Source organism: Bombus huntii, chromosome 7 (assembly GCF_024542735.1).
Source record: "Bombus huntii isolate Logan2020A chromosome 7, iyBomHunt1.1, whole genome shotgun sequence".
Classification (NCBI taxonomy): domain Eukaryota; kingdom Metazoa; phylum Arthropoda; class Insecta; order Hymenoptera; family Apidae; genus Bombus; species Bombus huntii.
In genome coordinates this window covers 14,935,696-14,952,634 of record NC_066244.1, presented here as the reverse complement: position 1 = coordinate 14,952,634, position 16,939 = coordinate 14,935,696, and the positions used below count along the sequence as shown (strand labels likewise).

The following is a 16,939-nucleotide window of genomic DNA, read 5'->3' as shown; positions in this document are numbered from 1 at the left end:
TGCGGCGACCCTAGTCTCCGCCGGAGGCGACGGCGAACAGCTTGCATAACTTTCTTTCTTCTCGATACCGATAATTATTTAATACCTTATCCGACTGAACAGCAGCAGCGCCGCTCGCAAAGCAAAATACACGCGCGTTCGCGTGCCTATGTTTCTCCGGCCGTGATAAAACTCATTTGCATAATAAAACGTAGACTCTCGGCGCGGCGAACTTGCAAACTGTATCGTCCCGCGAATCGCTGTCGGTGCGTATACAAACGGGCACGCGTGTGTGTGTATCCGCGTGTGTATAATCTGTTCTATACACGCACAGAGAATATACACCACCAAGCCACGAATCTCCGAGCGTTTTTCGCGCGTCTCAGCAAATCTTTATCTCTCTAACGCGTTGTTCTCTTTCTCTGTTCCTGTAGCACGTAACGCGTAGAATATACAGATAAAACACACGCACACGCAGGCACGCACGAAGTACAGAGACAGGTGCGTGTAAGCACAGAGAGTAAAGAAGAGAGAGGACGTATATGCTCGCCACTTGGCGTCTCTCTTTTATGTGCGTGTCCGTATCGACTGGTGACCCCGTTAGTCAGCATAGTCAGTCACTTTGCTCGCTCGCTCGCTCACCGGTTAGAACTTAGCCAGGCCTCGTTCGTTCGCTCGCTCACTCTTCCTTTCAGTTTGCAAGCGAAAGTAAAGGCCTAATAAAAAGCCCGCAAACTGGTTTTTCTGGTATATCGCGTGTTAATGCTAAGGAGAGCCAGGCAGGCCGACTAGCAGCGACGTTCTGCACCCGGTGCGCGCCTCTAGCCGCCTGTTCCTTCTGTTTCCATCGCGACCATTTGTTTCCAACCACCTATCGACGATCCCTATCCCTCTATTTCCTTCGTTACGGCTAATTTCTCATCACCTATCGACGATCCTCGTCTCCCTGTTTCCTTCGCTGTCACTAGTTTTCGATCATCAATCGACGTGGCGTTGCTCCTCCTAATAATCATTTTCATTGTTGTTCTTACTATTATCCTCGTCTCTGTGATCTACGGTAGCAATAGCCGGCCGTTGCATCGAAGCTTTCGTTCCTTCTTCGTAGCTTCCATCGTCGAATACACTGCGGATGTTCCAGTGGAAAATGGAGAAGATTCGCGAACGTTAATTACATTCTCGATTTGCAACGAAGGGTTTAAGATATTTGTTGTCGTGTTGTCGAAGATGTTATTAGTTTCGATGGTTTTGCATGATTGCGTGGTTGTTCGTAATCGGTAGATGACGGACGTTTGTGCAAATTTAGGTTTTATTTAATTCGTTAAGGAAGTGAAATCTAAGCAGAGATTTCTGTCGCACACTAATTATCATAAATTGTATGTTTCGAACATTCTTATTCATTATATATATGTAGAGTACATATTCTGCACATTTAAATTTTCCAATAAACAGCATAAACATCCCGTCTATTAATTAGAATTGACAGTTTTGTGTTTCTTTTTAGGATTACATGGTAATTTTGTTAAATGTGAAATATTAGAATGACTTGAGTCGGGACTCTACCGATTTTGGATCGATATTTATATAATGTATCGTATGAAGCGTAGAAAGAAAAGACTTTTTTTTTTCTACCACAACAAGTTTGAAATTTTAGATCGATATGTATCCAGAATGTGTTTAGATAGATCTTAAGAAGCCTCGAATTTGGAACTCGAGATAAATTGTAACTTGCGGAAGTTTGACTTGCGAGTTCAATGGCTGATATAATTAGAGTTTTTCACAACTTTCTTCAAGGAGGATAATTCGATTTCCAACTTGTTCCTACGAAGAGGATTGATTCTTTATTTCTCGTCTACTTTCTCATTCGAACATCAGACGCGAATCTATCAACAATCCATTAAAACATTTCGTAATATCGTCCACTCCGTATATGTCAGTCCGTCTCGTTTAATTCCTAAGAACTTTAAGATCGTATTGATCATCGATCGTGTCGATCTATTGATCTGTCGATCCAAATATTGACCGTTCTTTTTAACGTAGGTGACAGGATTACAATATATATATATGTTCGTTCGCGCCAAAAAAAAACTTAATAAAACGTGTACATACATGTAACCATAAATTGGGAAAAAATTAAAAAAAAAAATTTATCTTCTTTTATCACATTCGTATTTTTACTAATTATATATATATATTGTTATAAAGTATATCATTGTGTGAAGTTTTTTAAACAATTTTTTATTAGTATAAAAAAAGCTCATCATTTGGCTATGATTCACAGATGTTTATTTTTTTAAAAATTCCCTATATTTTTCTTCTTTTTCGAGATTATTGCTTCATATAAAGAAAAAGTTCGATTTTTAAAATGGAAACGGCTACGGTTTATTTGTCTTTGATGAAGCAAGAGTTTTAAGAATACAAACGCTGAAAATACATTCGATATTTTATAGCCACGTTTCTTTTAGAGATGTCGGAGGATTCATTTGTACGTTCGTTCTTGAAAAAGTCGATCGATTCCGCGGCGATTAATCATGACGTAAAGCATAATAGCCAGATAGATCTTTGAATCTTTCGTCGAGAAATTCTTCTCCTAGACGAGAGATATTCGATAAAAAGCGATCGATCTTTCTCTCATTAATTAATTAACATTTTCATCGAAGCGATATTTGTTGCCCAATTAGGAAATTTTGATCAATTGATAGAACAAGAATTGCACGATTTTTCTGTATCGCGATACTCGACAGACTCGTGAATAGAAAATTTTGTAGTCGATAAATCAGTCAGGTAAATTAATTAAATTTGAGATACTCGTGATTCTTTGCGATTCTTGTATAAATGAAAAATCTCGAAAACGTGTCAGATTAAAAAGTGGAGTGGACGATTTAGGCAAATTCTAGCTAACTAAAATGAATCCGTATTATTATTTTTATGCTGTATTTCGAACGATCGTTTCTTCTTTCGTTTCGTCCTTCAAGGTGAGTTTCTTCTGATTCGAATCGAGTAGCCAGAGCAAAAATCTAGGGCTCATTGCTAAAGAAGAATATCACAAAAATATAAATCGTAATATACCGAGAAAATACTCTACGAACCTCGTTCTAGATGATGTGTGTTAGATCTAAGTTAAAAAAAAGAAAAAAATAAGAAAAACAAAAATAAATAGAATAGACTAAGGGCGAAAAACTACGAGTAACTTCTTCGGTGAATTACAATTAAAAAGAAATCTGAAGAAACCTTACTGATAAATCTTCTTGCGATATTCTGAGAAATCTGTTCGAAGCTTTGGATTTGTTTCGTAATAAAAATACAAAATTGAATAAATCGAGACGATATTTCGAAAAGGTGAACGTGCGTCATCTCGATTAGTCGCTAAAAAGGAAGAGACGTGCGAGTTAAATTATTAAATAGAAAAGCAACGCCAGAATGGAAGTAGCTTTTAATCGACAAATCAAAAAAAAAAAAAAAAAAAAGAGAAGAAGAAATAAACGATAAATAAATAATTGTTCATCTGCGTTCTAGAACTTCTTGCAAGCGAATTGTGATTAGTCATTGTAATTTTGTATCGTGATCTGTAATTTCGAACGAGCGTGCACCGTGATAGATATGATCTTTCGTTATAGGGGAAGAATCGTAATACGTAAATGTCATCGAGTTGCGTGTGAGGGGATAATAACGAAAGGATGAAACAAGGAAAAACAAGGAGAAGAAAAAAGGAAAACGGAAAACGTGGTCATCTTCCGAGAATCTTGTACCCTGCCTTGGATTTTTCTTTTTTTTTTTTCTTCGTTTCCTTTTCGTTTCTCCCGCCCCTTTCTCCATCGATCGCGATCCTTTTTTCTATCGAACGTGAATAATAACCATAATCACCCGCCAACGCCACGTGGACAAATTTTGTACGATTTTGCGCGACTCTGTACTCCGATATGATTATACAATACACATACGCATATTACATATACATACTTATATATATTATATATATGATATACAATGATTTTTTTATATTTGAAAGAGAAGAGAAAATAAAATGCATTTGCCTGACACACCACGATACATGGTTATTATTCAAGGGTTGAAAAACGAGACACGAGCCTCCTCCTCTGTGTCGCGGTTTGTCAGAGTGATGACAAACTCGACGAGATTATACGTTAATTGACCGATCAGCTTAATTGCCGATAAATGGATGAAAAAGAAAAGAAAGAATGGGGATATTTGACGAAATAAAAGATTGAAATGTCAGAAGAAAGGATGAGAAGCAGGTGCTCGTACGGAGGCACAAGTGTTCGAGTTTGTACAGACACCAAGGTTGACTTGTAAAAGATAAACCAAGCATGTTTCGTTGATATTCGATAAAAGATTCTCCACTTCTTCTCTTTTTTCCTTTTTTTTTTTTCTCTTTTTTTTTTCATTGCTCGATAGACACGATGATTATTTTGTATCTTAAATTTATGCGTTCCGCCTGCTCGTTCGATTCTCTAGCGTTAAACGTGTTATAATTGGTGTCAAACGTGTTTGTGCGATTAAGCAATATGGTTTCTCCGTAGTCAAATAGTAGCGTGATTCGTTTCAAGGGAAGGGTTGCTCGCATACGGAATAAAGGGAATCGAAATTTGAAGATTATAGAAAAGAGAAATTGTAAAGCTTCGGAAGAGTGGAAAAGACAATGACAGCGCTGGAAGGGTAAAGAAGAGAACGATTTAATTACTACGAACCGAGTTTCTTATATTCACCTCCTAGTTCTTTGATTTACTGAAGACCGTCTCACGACCCCTCGAGTTTCTGTCGTAAAAGAAGAGAAAAAGGAAAACCATCTTACGCCGTCGATTCATCATCGTCCTCGAATAATCCCGAATCGTGGACGAAATAAAACAACACTATACACAGATACACGCGTGTACACGACTATTACTCGGTTTCTTGGGTTTTTAAAGCGAGTGAGACAGCGTTGATCGTCTTTTCTCATTGATAACATGCAAAAAAGAAAAACGCGGTGATTAAATTAATCGAAGGACGAAGATCGAGTTTTGAAGCTTTTTCAGATTTTCTAGAAAGAGAGAGAGAGAGAGAGAGAGAGAAAGAGAGAGTGAGTGAAAGGAAAAAGATAAGGCTGAATCGAGAAACCAAGCCGAAAACGCGATAGAAATGCAACGTCGGAACGGAATTGGGTGAGAGTTCATCGAAAAATCGTTCGCGCGTTCCCGTTTCGAATATTCAGACGCTCGAGTCGAGGATATTCGACGATTTCTCACCCCTTGAATAAAGCATCGAGGTGTAAAGATATTTATAAAAATGAGATCACACTGAATTTCGTTTAACGCAAAATAACTTCGTCTTGGATAAAATGGAAAGTAGAATAATTTTAAGTAATTAAGCGTAAAATTTAAGCGTAAAAGAAATATTCGGAATGCGTCGATTGAAAATCGAGGATAAATGTGCGAGAAGGGGTAGATCTTACGTCTGTGTGAACAGAAACGCGTCGATATTATTACAGTTTTTATGGGAAGAAAATGGCGTATCTGTGCGAGGAGTGACATCAAAGATTGATCAATCGTCGTTCTTTCTTTCCTTCTCGTCTTTCCTTTGTCTTTCTTTTTTTTTTTTTTTTTTAAACAGACGCAAGATTAGGGGGTATGAATATCGATTTGCTTGTACGAGTATTCAAGTGGAAGGTTTAATAATAAAGACTATGATTTACACCTGTACACGATTTTCTTATTATATTACTTATTATATTTATTTATATTCTTATTATATTTCTTATTATATTATAATACAAATTATCACACTGTACTAATCGTAACGATTTCTTAACATCTGTTGTTTCTAATCGTTTATTAAAAAAGAGAATAATTGTGTGTTCATCCCGAAAAGAAAAATTATCATTTTTAAGATCGTTCCGCGTAACTGTTATCTTTTCAAAAAAAAAAAAAAAAAAAAAGAAAAGAGAAAAACAGGATACTCTTCCCGTGATAATCACCTTTTTCACGATAGTCGTCGTCGTATCGTAATCATTGATAATTATTCGAAATTTCGAAATACATAGATAGATTCATCGAAGATCGACGATTTTTCGACTAATTCTTCGTTTTCCTCGCATAGATGCAAAATTCACTAGTTCCTGATGAAACAGTGAAACGCAATCACAACTTTCGTCCAGCGTACGTCCACGAAATCGTAGTCGAACGAAAACGTAATGTAAGTAAGGAGAAGAATCTTAAGTATACGCGTCGAATCTCACCCAACTCTGAATTTGTAAATGAACGATCGTAACGATCCGCGATGAAACACGAGCAAGCCTTAATCGTGTAGATATTATAATCGTATTACGACGATATTATTACGGTAATTCATTAAACCAAAAAAGAGAGAGAGAGAGAGGCACATTGGATAAAGCATAAAGCGTGTAGCATAATTTTCGCGACTGGATGATGAAAGAATCTTCGCTTCGAGATCATTTTTTATTACTGTTACATACCTTTTATCGGCATTCGATTTGTATTTTAAGCATAATCAGCTCTTATTTTTAAATTCTTACAGATTCTTTGTCATTTTAAATTTGTCGTTCGATAAAATTATATAATAAACATTTATTTAGAAATCACATCGACTCTCGAAGGCTATCGTGAATGAAATTTGGTCCGACGCGAATTTTTTCTTTTAATATCAGCGTTCCGTGATGATATCATTAATGTTATTTGCAATTGCAAATTATAATTTTTTAGCCCTCGTCCAGTATCGAGCAACCATAGAACAATTAATCCCCGGTGCTCAATTTTATTAATCTTTTAATTTGTACGCGATTGTTCGGCAACAAACTTGCCGCTTATGGTCGCCTCGAAGGGTGAAAAAAACAACATGAATTTTTATAAAAATTAAAACTGCAGCTAATCGTATTATTTTTCAACGAAAAAGAACAGAAAGATTTTTTTATCGATCGATTATGTAACTAATCAGAACGGACGGTCGTGACGCCGCCGAGTTTCCTATAAAAGCACAATCGAACGATGAACGAAACATGGAAATAAATAGCACGACTCGAAGAGGAACGTTCATCGAAATGTCGTGGAAATTATTCAGCCGACTTGCAGCAGACTGATCGCAGATATACATATTCGATAAGCTGTACAAACGCGATGTTTCTTGATTAGGTTAAGCTGTACGATAACAGAGACCGCGTGTAGTAGTCTCGCGAGCTAAGTAATTAGAACACTAGAAGTAGCTTCGTAGAAAAATCGTCTAGAAACATACCGATCGATCGATCGCATGAATTATCGTTTATAATCTAATCAGTAATAATCTCATTGAAGTGAAATCGAACTTTGAAACTAGCTGCACACCTGTCTAAACGAAACACTGTAAGAATATATATATATATATATATATAAATATATATATATTAATATAAACACGAAACAAAGTCTGCGAGTCAATTGTACAGTTCTTTCGATCAATGAAATCTTCGTTTAGACAAGTATCGCAACGATATTGTAATTAAATATCGAATTAAAGCGGACTTTAAACGTCGATACTTGTTAATCAAGTGTGTATTATGATCGGTAGAACGATTACGAAGAACGAATCTTTCTCTTTCAAATACCATTTGCTCGTGAAATCAATTTTTCGAAAAATTATGGATAGTTGTTAGTAAGTATCGATATTTGCTTAACGTTTAATTATACGATCCCAAGATCTTGTTATTTAACCTGTTAATCGGGAAAACCTAATTAATAAGAGTCACTCGACCACTTGTCAGTCTTCTTAGATTGTATATTCTTTTCTTTCTTTCTCTCTTTTTTTTTCGGTCCAGATATCTACTATGTATTATCTGACGCCAGATAAGATTGCAGGTGTCTATGAATTATCGTGTCTTCGTAAATCTGATTAAAAGAAATGGGATTCAAACAGGAATTTACTTCAAGTGTTATAACAAGTACTATATTTTGGATATTTTCTATACTTCTGCATATTACGCGACCTCTCCTGTATCCTTGTAACTTTAAATTTCCCATAAGCGCACGAACATCGACGATGTATCCGATGGAAAATTTGCACTAACTTTAATAAATTAATCGCAGATGTTTGTGCGTTTGTAGGAGATTTAAAATGGCAAACTTGAAGGTTTAACTAATTTGGATGAATGCATTGCAGACATATACGAATTTATAGAAAGTTTAGAGCCGCAAACAAATTCTTTTAAAATCCATTTACACCATATAATTGATATTTCTAAATTATTTGAAGTCAATTTAATTGAAACTGATTGATACCTGTTGAATATCATTTCCGCGACCTCTCGTGTATTCTTGTAACTTTAAATTTCCCATAAGCGCACGAACATCCGATCCGATGGAAAATTTCCACTAACTTTAATAAATTAATCGCGGATGTTTGTGCGTTTGTAGGAGATTTAAAATGGCAAACTTGAAGGTTTAACTAATTTGGATGAATGCATTGCAGACATATAAGAATTTATAAAAAGTTTAGAGTCGCAAACAAATTCTTTTAAAATCCATTTACACCATATAATTGGCATTTCTAAGTTACTTGAAGACAATTTAATTAAAACTGATTGATTCCTGTTGAATCTTAATTCCGCGATTATAGTAGTTTTTGGCTAAAACTATGACCCTATTAACAGGTTAATCCGTATAATTAAACATCTTTCGTTTAATTCGTTCTATGTGTAAGAAAAATGGCAGGATCTCTCTCCTCCGCACCACCAACAGAGTTAAGAACTCTCTCGACTAGATTCGAAAACCAATTCGACCGCGAACAAACATCACCACGGCCACGTTTCCCTGTATCTTGTACGTAACTTCTTTTGATACTAAACGGTAGAACGCCAAACGCCCCTTTAGAACTCTGTGTATTTCGAGGAAAGCAAACAGAACACGTAGGTTCGCGGATGCGAACGAAATAATGTCGTGTCGATGGACGCGTTTAAAAAACGACGAACGATCAAACTTTCGTTTAAATATTAAAAGGATAAAATGACATTAACGAGGAATCGAGGAGTCGAAATGGTGAACGATTTTAACGTGCAAATGTCGAAGATGAAAATTCCAGTTTTATTAATTTTTCAGACAGAAACGTATAATGCGAACAAATTTTTCCAAATTGCTTAAATTTATTTTATCTTTATTCGTATACCTGTTATATCTTTATCTGTTTTAATAAAGTGGGGAAAAACGATCAGATCGACGTTTACGATCAATTTCTCTCTCTTTCTCTTGCAATAATTTTTAAAGCTAAGATACATTATTTTACGATATACGAATTGAAAGAAAATTTCAATGAACACTTACCATCGTGCACGTTCTGTTTTACGATTATTTTAAACGCTAAAGTAAATTGTTCCTCGCAGAACATACAGTCGAAAAACGAATTTCAATCGACACTTACAACCGCTAACTCTATCCTACAGAGCCCTAAAAACTCCAACGAATTATTTTACCATTCGTGACTTTTGTTCGCCTGTATTTTATATTTTACATTCTTTCCTGCTAAAGAAATTCGCCTTTCTTCTCCTCTCTCGCTCCACCTCTGTTTGTATCGTTTCGACGTTTGTACGATTCATCGTTTCAATTTGTCGATCGATTGATCGGAAAAGAACGACGACTAGAAAGAAGACAATCGAAAAACGAAAAAAACGAAGACGAAATCGAACGAAACGTAGTTCCATCGATACTGTTCTGCTGAAGTAACGATAGATTCACGATCGGTAGAACGATTTCACCAATGACAGCGGTGAAATTTTGCGGATAAAAGAAAATACGTGATCCGTAGGATTAAGTAAGAGAGCCGTGTGCGAAAAAAATAAAGACGCTACCGTCGATATACTCCGACGGATAATACGATGTGTGTGCTTGGATGAATGTATGTCGCGTAGAAGAAACCGGGATTTCGGTGAGGAATCGCGATCGAGGTATAGATCGATCGTTTGGATCGATCCTCAATGGCCTGACGAACGGCGTTCGAGCCGTGAATCTTAAAGAATTTCGTGTTGTCGCGAAATCCTTGATATATTGCAATGATATGTACATATATAAATATTTCCTTTTGCAAGAATTCAAATCGATAGAGTAGAAGTTCCTGTTTTCTCGTCTGAATTGTATTCTTCCCCGCGAGGACTACTGTATCATTGATTTCGTTCAAAGAGAAGAAAATCCTCGCTAATAATTGTTTGCAATAATTAAATGAACGTGCATTTCTTTGTGCCTTCTATAGAAAATATTTGATCGCGAAACATATACAACGTTGATTTCTGATCAATTTCGAAGAAAGAAACGACGAAGATAGAGGATCATAGAACACCAGCGGCCTAAACTGTTTTCATACGAAAGCGATAGAAAGCCTAATTTACCGTGTTGTCTGTGTATCCTCGTACGAAATCTGTTCAATCTCTCGTTCAATCGGTAATCTTCTCGTAGCTACTCGACGATTTTTCTGTTCGATCGATATCATACTGATGATGCTCAAGGTATCCTCGAACGAGCCTCTCTTATGCATTTAACTCGAACAGTGTGTTTTTACCGTCATATTTTATTTACGTATATTATATTTTCACGCGTTATCGATCGATCGTTTATTCGAAATTGACGAAACAATGGAACGCGATGGTCTCGAAGAAGAGAATAATTTTGTCGATTATAAGTCGAGATTATGGTAAAGATGGAAGAAACAGCGGATAATTGTGGCGACCACGCAAACACGTGAAATTGTAAATGGAAATTAGTTGAAAAGTAGAAGAAACGACAGAGATTGTAATTCTTTGCTGTTGCAATAACTCGACGAACTGAGATTACTTAAAAATACAAAGAATATAGAATATAAAAGATTTAATAACTCGATAGGAGCTATAAAAATCGAGGTAAATCAAATTGAAAGAAAGCGTTCTTCGCTCGTTTCGAACTAACGGATAGGAATGGTCCTCGAGAAGTTGACGATAGGACAAATCTTTCTCGATAGAATCAATGGATTCGTTCGATGACGCAAGCTCGAACTGCGAATTTCAACGAAGCATCCTCGATCGCAGGGAAAAAACTCGCGAAATCCCAGACGCTCGCGCCACGATCCTTGTGTGTTTTAAATAATTGCGCAGATTTTATTGAGTAAGATCGATGGACGTGTTGCGTCACTCGCTCGTGTCGGAATTCTACCGAGGAACCGAATATTTTCGAAGAACACGAAAGATAATCGAGACACGTTTTGCTCCAAAATATATTAATCGAAAGAAACGACGAATCAGACTTATTTTTCTTGTTCCTATCGTTCGATATTCGCGATGCAGCCAGCCATCGGATTATGATGTATTTTTCCAGAGGCAAGAACACGTAATTATTGGCGAAGTATAATCGTGTGTATAAAAATTCCATGGACAAAAGGAACGCCGCTTGTTTCAGAAATCGAATAATTCCACGTTGCAGATGAGACAAAAAGAGTTTCTTGTCTTTACGATTGAGATATCGGCGATTGTTTACGCAACGGTCAATTTCAATTTCACAGAAGTTTATCAATCGAATCACGCTTCTCGTATTTATTAAGTATTCTCCGATAGTTGCGTTGTATCGTGCGTTGTTTTCTTTGAGACTTCGATAGAGGCATCGGTAATTTGTATTCCTTATAAATCGAGAGGAAGAACCGATGAAAAAGATAAGAAATATTCGCTGCGGATGTTTGCAGATCCTTTTTAAAAAACAGGATCCCATAATACTTAAAAAAGAGGAGAGAAAAAGCTGGAAAATAAGATTCACCATGGAAGATCGATGATGTAAAGCTTCCTATAAAACGAATCAACGTGGAATGAAAAGAGAACAAGAAAATTAACGATCGGAATTATCGATACTCTGAAACAGAACTTCTATTATTATTATTATTATTATTCTATAGAAAACTATTTATCGTAGAAATTTGGAAAGGAAGATTAACGAACGAAACGATGGATAATTCGAAACGCTTGCTAAAAAGATGGTATCGTTAGTGGGAGCAAAACAGTGTTCGCGAGAAATCTAAAGCAGACTATCTTCGACTATTTCGAAATAGACACGAGGGACGAGCAACACGCGTTTTACCACTTACGATTAGCATCGTGTACGAATCATTTAGTTCTCATTCCTTCGTGGGATCCTCGGTGATGCCAGATATTCTCCCTCGACTTCTTTTGTACCAGGCGATTTAGCCACCTTAAGTACGACTTAAAACGTGCGAATTAATCAAACGATACACACGCACGATCTTCTCAGATACATTGTTTAAAACGAATAAAAGAATTAAAGAAAAAAAGATTTAAAAAAAGCGTAAAAGAAGATGAGAGTACAGGCGAACCGTTTTTTCTCGGATGTTTACACGATGTGCGAGGACGAACACATATAAGCGGAAGGGACGAAATGAAGGGAAGCATTTCTCGATCTGGCATCACTCGACGAGGAGAAGATACGTAGATCGAGGAAACGCGACGGCACTTGTGTCCGTTTCCGCTCGCTGCTCCACTGTGAACATCACCGTTCTGTCGCTCCTTCGAACGTTGCTTTGTTTAAGCAACGACGACTTTGTGGTGAAAAGAAGAAATCGTATGAAAAGAGATGGGACGGAATTGAATTGAAAAATTACGGGGAAAAAGGGAATAAGTTTAAGCGATAAATCGCGTGAAAAGGTGGGAAAGATTTACGAATTTGAATGAAAAATTGCGTAAGAAGGGTGATAATCGCATTTTTATTGATAAATCGCGTGGAAATGGAGAAGATCGAGTTACTCGTGAAAAATTGAATGGAAAGGGGAGGAATATAATTACTCGAGTGAAAAATCGCGTGGAAAGGCAGAAGATGGAATTTAATCTGTCCGCTTGATGATAGTAGAAAAAAGTGATTTTCTTTCTATGTAATGTTTCCATAAAAAATGCTACGTTTCTTGTCTATCGTTAGCAAAGATATAAATGAACATTCGCGTTATATGTTCAGAGAAATGGATTTTTCTTTTTGTTTTTAAGAGAACATTTTATTAGTTTCGTGGATTCTTGCGTGGAACGTGCCGTTCTAGATTTAAGATCGATGTTCGATTCGACCCATTGGAAGCCTGTTTTAACTCTACTACGCTCTTCAAGACGTTTTCGATTCGATTCGTATTTCTCGGTCGTTGGAAAAATTGATTAAGTTTAAAGAAAATATGAGAGAATCGTTATTAAAATTCTCATTTCAATTTTATGCGAAATATTAAGGGTCTTTTTATTTACTAAAACGAGAATAGCAAAATTCGAAGATCGTGGTTGAGTTAGCCGTTAGTTTTCGATGTCAAGCAACGACGTTTTCCTCTTTCTTTATTTTTCAAGTAATGAAATCGGCGACACTGATGACGAACGTTTCTATATGAAACGCGTCGTATTATTTTTTTAATCTAGCAACGCCTCGTTGTTTCGTATATTTTTTCAGAGAATGAACATTTTTACGATCGAAGAGAAGATTCGATCAAATAGTTTTATGTTGTTTGGATTCTAAGCGCAACTCCAATGGGTTGGTCGTTTTAAAATTGAATTTCTTTACGTATAAAGCTTGTGTATTTTATTATATCGACAAACGTGGAGTTTCGTTTGAAAAAGACGAAACCCAATTTGATTGTCACAATGTCAAAAATAGAAAAGCCAAAAGAAACAAAGATTATATATAACAAGAAGAAGAAAAAAGAAAGAAGCGAATAAAGGGAGGTTGAGCAATCATGGTATTCAGCCAATATAGTGTAGTAATATATATAAGTATAAATCGGTTAATAATTAAGTAAAGTGAAATCAAGAAAAATGAAGTATCAAAATTAGTATGTAAAACAGAAGAATATAAGAAGGAAGCGTAAAAATAAATTACAGATTGTATAAAATACTCGAATCAACGATGAATGACTCGAAATGGGAGAATTTACGATTTGAAGCTCAAGCAGATGTATAGTATAAATGTTCGACCTCTCGCGATTCATTTCCGCTTTTACGTAACGGGGATTCGATTTACTATAATTCTGTGCATAATCGAATAATATCTTTGGTTGTAAGTGTATACGTCGTAATCTGGAACAGAGATCCTTTTTAACATACTTGAACAAGGGGAATCACAATATAGTTTGCACTCAATTGCGATAATCGAACTCTTTTCTCATAAATGTTTCTTTGTTTCCTACGAAAATACGATCATACAAAGATGCATATTTTTCAGCAATTTCCAACCAGACTTTGAGCCTAACGATCGCCTACTCAAACCTTTTTTCCCCCAAAATTATTATACAATTTCGTAGATTTGAAGAAAATTTATGCCAATTTCTTTTTATGATTCCCAATTTGGTTTGTAAGGGATTTAAAAAATATTAAGAAAAATAAGACCATCCTTTGCGGAAATCGTAATTAATATTATAGTTAATATATCAATTCTTTTCTAAGACTAAGATATCTGTTCAGATTACGAAGAGTGCGCGTGAAAAGAAGAAAAGAAGAAACCACAAGCTTATCGCGAAGAAAGCAAGATTTTCAATTAGAGTCTGAAATAACCGGAAGTGCTCTTCTTCATCTTCGTCGGCGGACCGAGATTTTCGACAGACTTCCGGTTACAGATAACGAAATTGTTTGCGATTCGCTTTTTTTTTTACTCTCCTCTTCGATAGAATCCGTTTTCCCTTCGAAAGATGTGATCGTTTCCCTGGAAACGACCCGATCGAGCTGTACTTGTCTGTTTTTCGAACGCGTGTATCGAAGAAGAAGAAGAAAAGAAAGAAAACGGATGAAAAAGGGAGGGTAATATAAAAGATTAGACGATAGAGATAGGCAAAGGAAAATGTGAGACAACGACACACGCACATAAGGCGTATGGAAATAAATAGACTCGATGATGATTGCTATTGTTAATCGATCATCGACGATTAACTTGTAAGAGGATATTGCGGCGATAAATAGCGAAGTTTAATATTACCCGTTTGTATACTAAGGAGAAAATTTACAAAAAAAAAAAAAGGCGAAGTAAATGTGGAAAAATAATAAACGACAGGAATGTAAGAGATGGAGAAATATTATATATATATATATACGTATAATATTTAACTTGTAATAGGGAATACATAAATATTATATGTGCATATATGCGATGTAAGTAACATAGAACGTGTGTGAGAGAGAAAGAGAGAGCTATTTTGTAGGATGAGTTCGAAGAGTGCGTAAGTGGGCGGCGATTTACTTCTTTTTTTATTTCTCTGACTTGCCCATGAATATATATTCCCATATGTAAGAAATGTTATAAGGATTACCTATAAAACATGAAAATAAATATCATGTAAACACCGAGAATATTAACCGTGTTTTCTTTTCATCCGGACAATCCTGTGCTTCGTTATGCAAATTTCCTTTGCTCGTATATTTCATCGAGGTGTAACTTTTCCAACGAGTTGTAAACTTTTCCAATTTTCCCCCTTCCTAAGCAGATATGGCCTGGGTTATTCCTCGATTGGAATTTTTTAACGAACGTTGCCATTAATAAATCAAGTTTAGTCGCGAGATACGCGACAAATTTTCCGTGTAAACGCCGACTAAATTTTTATTTCATCGAAGAATAATCTTATTAATTTCTTGTTAAATTGTTAACTGTTCGCGCATACATTCATGTAGTATCGTGGACGAAAGGCCTAAGAAATATCTTATCTAAGAATAGTCTTATCTAAAAGGACCCGCACACACCTCGATTTTATGAAACCTTGGGTCCTAAACGCCGAAAGTGACGCATCTGATGACAGCGAGATAGAAGACAACATCTGAGGGCAGATGTTATTGCAGGATGGCCGAATGTAGTATCGTGGACGAAAGGCCTAAGAAATATCGGGCGAACTATGAACAATGTCGCGAGAGCCGAGGCGCCGTCGGGCCCATCAATGTGTCATCGGTCTTTTCAAGTGCATAGTTTCGTGGAAAAGACCTACGTGACCCTGGCCACGAGCGCCTGCAGAACACGTGTGCGGTGGGCCTAGGAAAAAGGCAACAGAATGCGGCAACGGCCAGAGAGTTAGTCGAAAAGCAGAGAGTGCGAGTCGAGAAGCAGAGTGCGAGCTGAGCGGAGACAGAGGTTGCGAGTGGCGTTGCCGAGAGAGTGTGGATTGCGCTGTTTTCTGTGCGTTTGGCGTGAATAGTTCAGGTTGAACAACAATCGTCTTTTTCTGTCTGATTAACATCTCTATTGTCCACTCTTTTTAAACACATTATATCACGATATTACACTTTTTGGGGGCTCAGCCGGGATTGGACAAGACAGAAAACGAAACGGTTTAACAGAGCTATTCGAGCTAGTTGTGAATTTACCGGTACGCGGTGCGGTAAAAGACGATATCGTTGACGGTTTAAGTTCGTGTAGTGTGAAAAATGACAAACGTCGGGGACGAGCGATTGTCGGGTGAAGAGGGTTCGACGCTGGAGGAGCTGAGGAGTAAGCTCGCGCGAATGAACCTCCCTATATCGGGTGCGAGGTCAGTGCTGATTGCAAGGCTGAATCGGGCGTGTAGGGCTGGACAATCGTATCGTAAGGGATCGACGGGCGGTGAAGAGCTAACCGGTCAACGAGATTTAGAAAATGTACAGAGAGCTGAGCGTGATTGTAACGAAGATGAAGATTTTGAGAAAATGAATACGAAGGAGTTGAAGGAGCGCCTCGCTAGTTTGGGTTTAAAAACGACGGGAAGAAAAGTAGAATTACGCGCACGGCTACAAGCGGCCATGGATGGTAACGACATATCGTCGGAAGAAGAAAGCGACGACGAAAGTGAGGATGAAGATGACAAGAAAAACGCAAGAGGATACAAGAGAGATACGCGAAGGGTGTATCAGGACCGTGACGAATGTTGTCGAAGGGCATGCGTTGGTTCGACACTGAATTTTAGAGACGTCGAAGATGCATTAGAGTCGTTTAGTGGCAACAGAGGTGAAAATGTCGAACGATGGTTCGAGTCGTTCGAGGAA

At 37.0% G+C, this 16,939-nt stretch overlaps 1 long non-coding RNA gene across 1 annotated transcript; it reads right to left on the bottom strand.

Moving 5' to 3' along the window:
• Positions 1-3,736: 3,736 nt before the first annotated feature.
• LOC126867957 (uncharacterized) lies at positions 3,737-15,616 on the bottom strand. Its single transcript, XR_007690491.1, has 2 exons — positions 5,748-15,616; positions 3,737-5,696 (listed from the first exon to the last, which is right to left on the bottom strand). It is a non-coding gene; the product is annotated as an uncharacterized LOC126867957 (long non-coding RNA).
• Positions 15,617-16,939: the final 1,323 nt, after the last annotated feature.